The 12533-nt window shown below is 44.0% G+C and overlaps 2 protein-coding genes across 21 annotated transcripts in view; one reads left to right on the top strand and one right to left on the bottom strand.

Moving 5' to 3' along the window:
• Positions 1 to 8060, bottom strand: part of MAPKAP1 (MAPK associated protein 1) — a 180867-nt gene extending 172807 nt beyond the window's left edge. For all 17 annotated transcript variants that reach the window (XR_014543994.1, XR_014543995.1, XR_014543996.1 and 14 more), the window contains exon 1: positions 7882 to 8060. The gene's annotated coding sequence lies outside the window, so the exon portion shown is untranslated. The remainder of the gene's footprint in view (positions 1 to 7881) is intronic.
• Positions 7337 to 12533, top strand: part of PBX3 (PBX homeobox 3) — a 235944-nt gene continuing 230747 nt past the window's right edge. For 2 of the 4 annotated variants that reach the window (XM_083597051.1, XM_083597047.1), the window contains exon 1: positions 7337 to 7768. The gene's annotated coding sequence lies outside the window, so the exon portion shown is untranslated. Of the gene's footprint in view, positions 7769 to 8149; positions 8169 to 8196; positions 8877 to 12533 lie in introns of those variants that run through there. The other 2 variants (XM_083597055.1, XM_083597057.1) reach the window with 2 other exon arrangements.

Consider the following 12533-nt stretch of genomic DNA (forward strand, 5'->3'; position numbering starts at 1 on the left):
ATTATGGCTTTGCAGAGGGACGCCTAAATGAAATATGACAACATGGTCACCTCTTTATATGGCACCTGTGGGCCTTTTCAGCTGTCACTGTGAAGAGTGCAATATCAATTGGAACAGATGACAAAGCAGTGTCATTTTTCATTCTGATATTGCACTGAACAGTACAGGATGGGAACAGTTTGCAAAGAGAGAGAGAGAGAATCTTGTCTGATTTAAATGTGTAGGAGGCAGCTTGCTTAATTATGTTTAAACCACCAAGAACAGGATGAAATTGTGCATAGTGGCAGGACCGGATAAGGCATTGGGATATCACCATCACTACCATCACATTAGTATCCTGACCTGCTTTTCGAAGAGTGCATGGTGGTGTTTGTAGGATCCCCCACAGTATGACCTCACAAATAACCTGCAAGGTAGGCTAGGCTGAAAGCCTCATGGCTGAGCTGGATAGAAGCCCAGGTCTCCCCATTCAAGTCTAGCTAGTACATCACAAAGGCTCACATTTACAATCCCATACAATACTTATTTTGATATTTACCGTATATCCTGGCTGGTAACCTTCCTATTCATACTCATTAGACCAGGGGTTGCCAACCTAATGCCTGTAAAGGCTTTCCTGGGTTCTTCAGAGTCTTAAGCTTTCATTTTTTAAAAGAGGTCAGCCTCTATCTCTCCCAGAAAGGAAGTTATGTGGCAAAATGTGCAGGTACTGTATCTTATAAGTGATTACTGTATAATGAGAGTGTGATATGGCCACCTTGTACATTCTTATTAGTGCTGCAGAATGCTCTCTGTTGCTATTAGATAGTAACACTATCAGTGTGTGTGTGTGTGTGTGTGTGTGTGAGAGAGAGAGAGAGAGAGAGAGAGAGAAATCAGTATCACACTAATGCATGATTTCCATAATCAAAACCAGCAGAAAATAGCTGACTTTCCATAGTAAACATAAAGTTGTCAGGGGTGGTTGTCTCTTTTACTTCATGTTATGCCATGCTACCTATGGCAGCCATTTTGTGACTAGCATCCACAGCACTCTTCCAAAATTCAAAATGTGCCAACTTGTTCAAAAAACGCCAGCACAAGATTGACAGTCAAGGATCATGTAGTGAGCTTCAAGGGATTTGAATATATGAAGCTGCCTTACAGTTGTTATGCCCAGTACAGTCTGCTCTGACTGGCAGTGACTCCCCAGGTTCTTAGGAAAAGAAACTTATCCAGAACGCAGCTGCCAGACTAGTGACTGGGAACAGCCGCCAGGACCATGTAACACCAGTCTTAAAGGATCTACATTGGCTTCCTGTACGTTTCTGAGCACAATTCAAAGTGTTGGTGTTGACCTTGAAAGCCCTAAACGGCTTTGGCCCTGTATATCTGAAGTCTTCAGCCACATCATTCAGCCTGGACACTGATATCTAGCTCTGAAGGCCTTCTGGTGGTTCTCTCACTGAGAAAAGTGAGGTTACAAGGAACCAGACAGAGGGCCTTCTCGGTAGTCGTGCCCGCCCTGTGGAATGTCCTCCCGTCAGATGTCAAGGAAATAAACAACTATCTGGCTTTTAGAAGACAGCTAAAGGCAACCCTGTTCAGGGAAGTTTTTAATGTTTGATGTCATATTGTGCTTTAATTTGTTTGAAGCTGCCCAGAGTGGTTGGGGCAACCTGGTCAGATGGGCAGCATATAAATAATAAGTGATTATTATTTATTACTGGCTGACCACTGTGAGAACAGGATGCTGGACTAGATAGGCTGTTGGCCTGAACTAGCTGGCTCTTCTTATGTTCCCACACCTGTTACTCAAGTTACTTTTAAGATGAAACACCAGGGATTGGTCATGAGACCTTCTGTGTGCAAAGGAGGCTCCAAGACGTGAACTTGGTGCGAATGAACAGAATGTAAAAGCATTTGCAGCGAGGGATGACAGAGAGTACCAATAGAATCAGAAAAGGATATGCAGTCCACATATTTGTCTGTGGTTGGGAACTGAAGTAAGTCGAGAATACGATTGGTATTTGTTCACTTCATCGCCATTGAGTTTTTAAAGTCAATAAGAAATATGCAATTCATTACTGTAACATTTTGACGTTGCCTTAAGACTGATTTAATGTATGTTACATAACACACCTAAAGAGTTACATAACTTACATTAAATAGCAGACAGCAGGATGAATGATGTAGTATTTGGCAGAAATAGAACTGTAGTGGAAGGAAAACATGCTGTTTGTGATTAACACAGGCTAAAAGGTAAACTGTTGCCTTGTTACACCCCTAGCTGCAGTCATTGATCCAGGACTGGGGAAGTTTTAGCCCTCCAGCTGTTGCTGGACTACAACTTCCATCAGCCCCAGGGTAATGCGAGTTGTAGTTCAGCAAAACTGGAGAGCCAAAGATTCCCCACACCACCTTTGATACATGTGCTGGTGTATCAAATGGCTAAGAATGGCTATTTCAAGTTCTATCTTGTTTAAATTAAGGGTGGGGAACTTCTGGCTCATCAGATGTTTCTGGACAAAAACTTCTATCACCCCTGGGGCTGATGGGAGGTGGAGTCTAGCAACATCTGGAGGGCAACAGGTTAGCCTTCACATGTCCCTCAGAGGAGATCATCACTTAATCATTAACTCCAGTTTGAAGCATCAGACCAGCTGTGCTGACCTCACACACCGAGGTACACAACACAGGGCTCCCCGCAATACCAAGGGAAAAGCTTGCATTGAAGCAAGAGCTAGACAGCACATCTGTGGGCAGGAGCAGCAATGACTTAAAGCACCTGACTTGGAAATTACACACACAAACCTTGGCTTGAAAGCTGTCTGACATCACCATACTAAACCACTGAAGAGCAGAGAGAGGGTGCTCTCAGTTTCTCCCTGGAAATTTTGGCCCAAAAATGTGCTGAAGAGTTCAGCAAACAAGCCAAGCCCAGACACCTTTTCTGAAAATTACTTGCAGTGGAAAATAGTGGAATCTAGGTCGGAAAACAAGGACAGACATTAAACGGCTCGCACTGGTAACACTCTAAAAAACTATGCTGCTTCGGACTCCAGCACCATTTCACACTAACTGTGCTCCAGGTGCAAGACAATGAACAGCTAGGCAAGTGACACTGGCCCTACTACCAAGACAAGACTGTGTGTGTTTTTGCATGTGTATCACCACACTGAGGTGAGCAAAACTCAGTGCCAAACAAAAAAAGGAATCCTGCAACATGTCCTAATTACGGTCGTACCTTGGTTTTCGAATTTCCATTCTGGAAGTCCATTCAACTTCGGAAAATGTTCGAAAACAGCTTCCGACTGGCTGCAGGAGCTTCCTGCACTTAACTGGAAGCCACGTTGGATGTTCGGCTTCCAAAAAACGTCTGCAAACCAAAACACTCACTTCTAGGTTTGTGGCGTTTGGGAGCCCAAACATATGAGTAACAAGGCATTTGAGAACCAAGGTATGACTGTATTCAAATTTTCATCCACAAACTTATTGAACACATCATGCTTAAAACTAGCTACAGGGCAAGGTGAGAAGCAATGCTGGGGGGTTGGGGTTGGGTGCAGAGGTCAAAGCTCTATCCCCTGAACCCAGGAAATCATATTCAGTTTCCCCCGGGTTGTGACGATTTCTTCAGCTACATACTTATATATATTGCTTCTATATCCTTCCCATGCCAGGTACGGTCAACAGACCATTTGTGAGAGTGCAGGCTCTCCATGTTTCTTGTATCGTCTACTTTTGGATTGAAATAGTATAAGATTTTTGCCTGCTTTTTCCCTGGGGGCGTTTCTGCAGCTTGTGTAAGAGAAATTCCCAGTTCTTTATAACTCTGTCTTGTGAGTACCATCCCCGGACTAGATTTGGCTTACTTTATTCTGCCCGTATATTTGAAGGCTTTGTTTGAAGGAAACTCGGAGTGTTGTAATTAGCCGCAGTTTTAGATAACCTTGAGTTGTTTTGGAAGGCTTCAGCGGGATTTCAAAGGGGCTTTCGAAGAGCCTCAAAGGAAGGGAGGATGTTTAAAATGTGGTCCAGCAACTCCCGGAGTCCTTATCTGGCTGAGATATAAGCTCGTTTGCCGGGAGTGTGTCTTGTATTATTTGTTAAAAGCTCCTACTCACTCTGCTGAGGCTCACAGGAGACTTGCTTCAGGCACCATCTTCTTCAGCCTCCTTTATGGCTGCTTCTGCCTATATATTTACTTATAAGCTCATAGCCATATGCCTATTTTCCTAGTTTGGCTTTCCTTTAAAAAGTGAAAGGCAAAACTCTCAGGGCTCCTTTTTCAGAGGAAGCAGCAGCAGCAGCATTTACATCCCACTCTTTCTCCAGTAACCTCAAAGTGGCAGTGAATATGTATACAGGCTACTACTCCATTTTATCTTCACAGCAACAGTGTGAGGTAGGCCAGGCCAAGCAGCCATTTGAGCACAAAGCTTTCCAGCATTGTCACTGCTATGCCATACTGACTCTCCCATGTTTCCCAGAGACTCCAACTAGGAGTGTGGGTACATGCTCCTAGCCTTGGCTGCATTTATTTATAATATTCCACCTTTCCTCCAAGGGGCTCAAGACAGAATACAACACCTCCCCCTTTCCCATTATATCCTCACAACAACCCTGTGAGGTAGGTTGGGCTGAGAGAGTGCTATTTCCTGGACCAACAGGAAGAGAAAGAAAGGCACAAGGTCTTTCACTTGGCTCACACTTTGAAGATGTCTGGAAGAAGCAAGGGTGATTCCTACAACTTCCAAAAAAATTTCTAGACTAACATGGGAAGACACTGTCCCCTTCTCTGAAGGCAAGACAACAGAGTACTTGAGAGCAGGCTAAAATGTGGGGAACATTGAAGAACACTCACAGCATACCAATAGACAAACGGTAGGCTTGACTATGCTGGCCACATAAGGATGCTTTTGAATTTGTTTTTGTCACCCCACCCTAAATATTTATCTATCATTTACACTTATTCTAGAGATTTTAACTTTTATTAGTCAACATCTGTGGCTTTAATTAATTAATTGCTGGGGTTAATGTTGCCTTCCAGTAATGAAATACTAAGAGCACCACCTGATACCACCCACTGGCCATAAAACCAACACATGTCAGCAACTTTATACAACAAAATGAACACCCCAAAACACTAATGTACGGAACCATATCCAATTTGTACATACAACAAATGTGAAGGCCTTGTGGGTATGTTTCCACTGGTATCACAAATACTGGTAAGCCTTTATTTGCTACCTTTTCCAAGCAAGCATTCATTGAAATATATGTGTGACAACCAACACACAAAACATGTGCTTAATTCCTCTGCAGAAGTGTTTTTCCATGTACGGAGCTTGTACTAACATGAACGCCCCTTGCAACTTTTATCACAGCTGCCAGTTGCCCCTGTGGTTTCAGGAGCATGCAACAGGAGAGTCTGGTCCCGAACACTGGGCAGTGGGCCAGCCGTTGCCGTGAGCCTCTTTCCTCCTTCAAAGCAAGAAGTCCCATCACAGGCTCCTAACACAGAGAGTGGAGACTGTCATGTGTTAAAAACAGGGATGGGCAAATTGAAGGCGAGATTCAAGGGCTTTGCAATGGGGGAGTTTTAACTTGATTTAAGTAGCTTCAAAAGGGAGGGGAGATTTGAAAGTCCACCTGACAGCTCCCGGAGTCTTTTACTGATAAAAGTTGGCAGTTATTTTCATGGTTGAGCCTTTTTATCAGGGTAATTTGATAATTAGAGCTCCTCCTCACACAGAAGACTCAGTGGAGACTTGATCCGGTGCCATAATCTCCTGGCTATTTTATTATTGCGTGTTACCTACTTACTTTCTGATGTGGGTAAGGGGTGCGCAGCCAGCTCCCAATGTTCTGTCACACTTGAATGTGAACAGAAATAAAACTCTAGAAAGGTGTTGTGCAGATGAAGAGGCAGGACTGTGTGAATTAGGAGCTAGTGGTAGAGTGCAGGTTTAACCACCAATTTTTCCTCCTCATATGCAAATAGCCTCTCTAGGAGCAGATGGCAACAGAAGGCACTGCAGTTGACCACACAACTGTATCTAACGTTAGTCCTGCTCAGAGTAGACCCACTGAAATTGATGGACATATCTAACTTCAGTGCATTCATTTCAGTGGGTCTTCTCTGAGTATAACTTAGTTGGATACAACACAGGGTGCCCTGAGCCTTAAGAACAGGAAATACACAGTGCAATATGTCTCTGTACACCCTTCCAAAATGCCATCCCTCTCCTTATGTAGAGAGGAAAGATCATAGGTCAATGGCAAAGCAATTTATTTGCATGTACTTTGAGCACAATGTTTTTGTGGACACAAGAAGAGCCCTGATGTATCAGGCCAAAGGCCCATCTAAGCCAGCATCTTGTTCTCATAGTGGCCAATCAGATGCCTACGGGAAGCGCATTTCCCACATGTGGTTTCCAATAACTGTTACTCAGTAGCATATAGCCTCCAACCATGGAAGCAGGGCATAGCTGGGATATAAGTGCAATAATAATTTACAGTTTAAAATATATAAACAGCACATAATAAAGCAAATACCAATTCTAAACTACATAATTTTCACAACAAAGCAGCTAACAGCTATATCTTCTCTTCAAGCACCCTTGCAAACACAACACAAATTCCCACCTGATATTTAACAACCCTAATAAATAATTTTAAAATATCAGAGCACAGATTACTGATGCCAAGTCCTCCAAATCCAATTAGGGGTGTAACTGGGTTACCTAAGCAAAGTACCATGAGACTCTATACCATGAGACCGCTTAACAACAATTGATCCAACTCCAGTAGATCTAGTGAAAATAACGAACATTGTTAACTAGGATTTATTAATTTCAATTGAGTAGAACTTATTTGGCAACAACCCTTGATCCTTCAGATGGGGTGCAACAACCCCCCTCCTGGTTCCAGCTGAACTGAGACTGAGGAACCACCTGCTAATGGAGTCAGTGTCTTGTATGGATTAAATCCCATCTTCAATATTCTAAATTGAGATTATCTACAAAAGATTTCTTGGTTTAGCCAAAAAAAGTAAGGGGGGGGGGGAGTGACAGCACAACCCTACACATGCCCACCCAGAAGCTCCATGGAGTTCCACAGGGCTTACTCACAAGTAAATGGGTACACAACTGCAGCCTAAGTGAAAACACAATGGAAAGCTTGACCAGATGGGCACTGGATGCAATCCAGTAGGGCTCCCCTTAAGTGCTTACAGATCAATGGTGAACACAGTGCCCTCCAGATCCTGCTGAACTTCAACTCCTATCATCCCCAGCCAACATGACCAATGGTCAAGGATGCCGAGGGTTCCAAGTCCAACAACATCTGGAGGATACCCAATTGACAAACACAGCTCAGAGGCAGAGCTACGTGCACCGCCTAACAAAACGCTGCAGGTTCAATCTCCGACATCTCCTGTCACGAGTCGAGTGGTGGCAAAGACCACTGACAGGGACCCTCCATAGAGCTGCTGCCAGCCAGAGGAGACAACGCTGAGCTCGATGGACGAACAGCCTGACCTGATTTAAGGCGTACACCTCTGGAAGATTGTGCTGTTTTTTAAAACTGCACGTCGTTTTAAATCCCAGCAGAAAGTTGCCGGAAAGCAGCAGACCCGGGCTGGTGCCACGGAGGTTGCAGAGGCTGGGACCGCATCCTTGACCAGTGACAACCCGGCGGGGAGAGCGGGCGAGAGGAACAGGAGGCACAGGACCCGACACCTCAGCGCCGACACCTGGGTTCCCTCCGAAGGGGCGGCGCACAGGTGGGAGAGTGGGCGGGACCGGTAGCCAGGACTCCTGGGTCCCCCTGCGAAGAGAAAGGGGAATCTTGTGAGGGGCACTGAGACCGGACCCCGGGACCCCGCTCCCCACTTACGGGCCTGGCGGGCGCCGCCGCTCCCTTCCCTCGGGGCTGAGTCCCTCGTCCTACTGCCCCCGCAGAGGAAGAGGGCGGAGGGTGTGAGGGGCGCGGAGGGTGGGGGCTCCGCCAGGAGACGGAGCAGCCGCTTCCGGGGCCACAGGAGACGCCTCTGACGCCAAGAGTCAGTAACAGACGTCCTAACCCGGAAGCGGTGGCTCCTCCATTCGGAAGTGACAGGAACTAAAGGAAAGCGAGGCCGGCCGCCCGCCGAGTTCTCTACGCATGCTCTTCATCATCATCGGGTGAGGAAGGAGGGGTAGGAATCCAGAAGAGACAGAGATAGAGATACAGAACACCGCGTCCTGCGTATGCGCCGAAAAACTCTTGCCTCTGGAGGGCTGGGTCCTGGGTCCTAGCGCGCTCCTGCACTTCACTAGCTTCCCACCCTCCCTGTTTTCGGGCCACGCTATGTATGGTTCTTTGACTCGTAGTGAAGGAAATGGGACCTGGGTTATTCTGCGAGCAATCAGAGCAGGTCTCAGATAATAAGCTTGCTTTCCGGGGCTTACGGTTTTCTTACAAGTAACAAGAACTCCTTTTGAGCTTGTGCAAAGTGCATGTCTTTACACGACACGAGTCACCACAACTAGCCAATCGAATCTTGGGACATTAAAGCAAGGTCAGAGGGGCATGGCTTTCTGGAGAGGCTAGAACCCTGCACTTCTTATTCCAATATTAAGCTTTATTCATGTGATAAGGTGTAATGGCACTGGATTCTTTCTACACGCCATACTAAGCGCTACAGAAGTACAGGTACCGAACATGTGTTTCCCTTCGCGTATGAGAACACCACCTGAGAAAGTTCGCTTTGCTGCAAAGCTATTAAAGATGCAAGAGCCCTACTTCTCAGAATATATTAGAGCTGAATTAATTCTACTACTTTTTTTATATGTAGGAATGCCATACAGCATGTATGTTTTCTTCGCTATTTAATCCTCAAAACAACCATGGTAAGTAGTTGAGTCTGAAAGACAGATACAGTGGTACCTCGGTTTACGAACTTAATCTGTTTCTGAAGTCCGTTCTTAAACCAAATCTGTTCTTAAATCAAGGCACGCTTTCCCTAATAAGGCCTCCCGCCGCCAGTGCCCTTCCACCATTCGGTTTCCGTTTGTAGCCTGAGGTAAACTTCGCAAACCAGAACACTACTTCCGGTTTTGCAGAGTTTGTGAACCGAATAGTTCGTAAGCAGGACTGTTCTTAAACCAAGGTACCACTGTACTGGCCCAAAGTTACCCAGTGAGCTTTGTGAATGAATGAGGGTTTGAAGTAAGGTCTTCAGGGCCTTAGTCCAGTACTCTAAAGTTCACTGCACTGGTGCCCCCCCCTCTCCCTTTCCTGAGTCTCCACTTTATTTTAAATGCAAGCAATGCTTTCCCTTCTACTTATGCAGTTCAAAGGGAAAGAACATGCTGGCTGCTCCTTTATTCAGTGAGAAGTAAATCTACAATCATTGTACCGCCGTACGAGTGCAAAAGTAGTCAAATAATTGATAAGAAGAAGAAGAAAAAGAGTTTGGATTTGATTTCCTGCTTTATCACTACCCAAAGGAGTCTCAAAGCGGCTAACATTCTCCTTTCCCTTCCTCCCCAACAAACGCTCTTTGAGGCGAGTGTGGCTGAGAGACTTCAGAGAAGTGTGACTGGCCCAAGGTCACCCAGCAGCTGCATGTGGAGGAGCGGGGACGCGAACCCGGATCACCAGATTATGAGTCCACCACTCTTAACCACTACACCACACTGGCTCTCACTAGCACCTGGTGCTAGTTTATAAAGTGTATAGTTACAGAATCATAGAATTGTAGAGTTGGAAGGGACTCCTGGGATCATCTAGTCTAACCTTGCCATGCAGGAATCACAACCAAAGATTCTATGACCGAAGGCCATCAACTCTGCTTAGAAACCTCCAATAAAGGAGAGTTTACCACTTTATGAGGTAGTTTATTTCATTGTCAAACACTTTCAAAAAGTATTTAAATAACTAAGCAGAGTCATATCAGACTGCTTGTAATTCTGTGTGCTCCTATCTTAGTATGTACTGGTACTTCCTGTAAAACACAAATACAAAATTTCTGGATAAAGGCCTATTTCAGAAATGGAGAACCTGCAGTTACTGCTGGACTACCAAAAGCCCCAGCCAGCATGACCAATGGTCAGGAATTATGAGAGTTGTAGACCAGCAGCATCTAGAGAGGGCGACAGGTTCCCAACCCCTGCTCTAGCTAGAGATAAATTGATTTACCATACATTATAACTATCACATTCCTGGCTGAGATCCTACACATGTCTAACTGATTTCAACATGACTTTGTTGTTGTTTAGTCGTTAGTTGTGTCCGACTCTTCGTGACCCCATGGACCAGAGCATGCCAGGCTCTTCCACTGCCTCCCGCAGTTTGGTCAAACTCATGTTCGTAGCTTCCAGAACACTGTCCAACCATCTCGTCCTCTGTCGTCCCCTTCTCCTTGTGCCCTCAATCTTTCCCAACATCAGGGTCTTTTCTAGGGAGTCTTCTCTTCTCATGAGGTGGCCAAAGTATTGGAGCCTCAGCTTCACGATCTGTCCTTCTAGTGAGCACTCAGGGCTGATATCCTCAAGAATGGATACGTTTGATCTTCTTGCAGTCCATGGGACTCTCAAGAGTCTCCTCCAGCGCCATAATTCAAAAGCATCAATTCTTCGGTGATCAGCCTTCTTTATGGTCCAGCTCTCACATGACTTAGTCCCAGGTAAATGTGCTTTAGGATTTTAGCCAGTTTTAATGCTGTTTTTAGGCTATAGTCTTAATATGATCTTTAGGGAGTAAATCCCACTGAAAACAGAGCTTTCACTTTTGAGTTAAGATGCATAGGACAACAGTGCTTGTCTCCTGTTTCCTTAGTAGTTGGCAACAGGTAAGAGAATAGTTGTTGATTCCAGTTATTGGATACCCTTTCAAAAACAAAAATAATCACACACTCAGAACATTTTGTCATATGCAATGTCCAAGGATGCTTAATTAAGAGTGTCTCCAATTATATATGCAGCACTGCAATAGGGACATTGCAATCATAAATAAAGGCAGACATGGATAAATTCATAATTAAAAATGCATTAGAAATTACAAGCATAATTTATTTACTAATACACATTGGAATAAATTTGCAGCGTAATATTTTTAAATGTGGCATTAATAAATAATGGTAAACAGAATGTTCATATAAAATATTTTCATAAATACTTACAGTACAGCATGCCATGCCATTATAGTCACCACAAAATAAATTTTATATGGCAGGCAGGTTTTTTTAAAAAATGTGTATGTGATCTGTCTTGAAGTCACTCGGTGAAAAGAAAAATGTAACCCAAAGGATTGTCAGGTATGATTGGAGCTTGGCAACTTTTGTACATTGAGGGTGAATCTCATAAGTTTTAATATGTCTTTAAATCCTGACACCTTAAATCCTGACATCATGAAAACAACTTCTGTTACAAAATGAATGTGCTCTGGCAAAGACTGCCTCTGTGCATCCCTCTACTGATTTCGTTAAAAGGCATATGCAGGGTTCCTGTCCTGTATAAATCCCACTGAAATTAATTAATGGAAGTGATTCAACAGCAGTGCTTGCTGGGTTGTAGCCCTTCGATTAAACCTCCAAGGTGCTGATCTTTACCTTGGCTTGACTACTATGTACCTTAAGTACTCACTGCTGCCCTATATATTACCTAGGCTTTCTTGAATCAATGGGGACAATTAAGATATTTACCTTAAAGAAAATAGTTAAAACATGGATTTATAATCTAATTAAAAAGTGTAACAAATAGACGCTTTTCACCTATGCATAAGATCCTACCCTCATGATCCAGCCACAGTTAAGCATTGGTTTTAATGGGGGATGGATTTAAAGGTATGAGGCTAAACATGTTTTCTCTTGTAAAGCTCAAGAATTAGATCTGACTTCCTCCAAACTAGGGATCTGAGCTGCATTAAGAAGCCTCATGGACTTCAGTAGGACTTCCCTCCAACAAAATACTATATTTTACTTCTGCTAGCTGTGTAGCTTTTAAAGGAACAGGAACAGTTTCAGAAAAAAGCTGGAATCCTTATAGAACCCCCATATTTGTGCATATCACAGCAGCTCTACAACATAGCTTAGCTCCAAAGTGCCCTTTAGTGTTGCTGTTTTTTTAAAGGCAATCCATACCATTCTTCTGTTCACAGGGAAGATGATGCTTTGATGCCTATGATGAACATTCAGTTTAAATTACCGTACTCCAGTGTTATTTGATTACACTCTAATAGTGAGCATATTTGCTCAGATAGCAAACCTCACATTTGCTGAATGGTGCTTTCATGATTTCCAACCATGAAATCCTATTCCTTTTTTTACTCAGAAGTGCCACTGAGTTCAGCAAGCTTGTCAATACTGTCGTATTATAGTATTGCAATCCCAAACATGCTAAGGGTAGCCACAAGCAAGAGGATACTTTTGGTGGTGGCTCCCTAGGCACAGAACACTTTACGTAGAAAAGCTCACATCCTGTACCTCCATTGGTTTTTTTTTTGCTGGCACCAGGTTCAAACTTCTTCCAGACCTTTTAAGTTCTTGTTTGAAATCCCTCTGGCAA

The sequence above is a fragment of the Podarcis filfolensis genome (assembly GCF_964270895.1).
Source record: "Podarcis filfolensis genome assembly, chromosome: Z".
NCBI classification, from domain to species: domain Eukaryota; kingdom Metazoa; phylum Chordata; class Lepidosauria; order Squamata; family Lacertidae; genus Podarcis; species Podarcis filfolensis.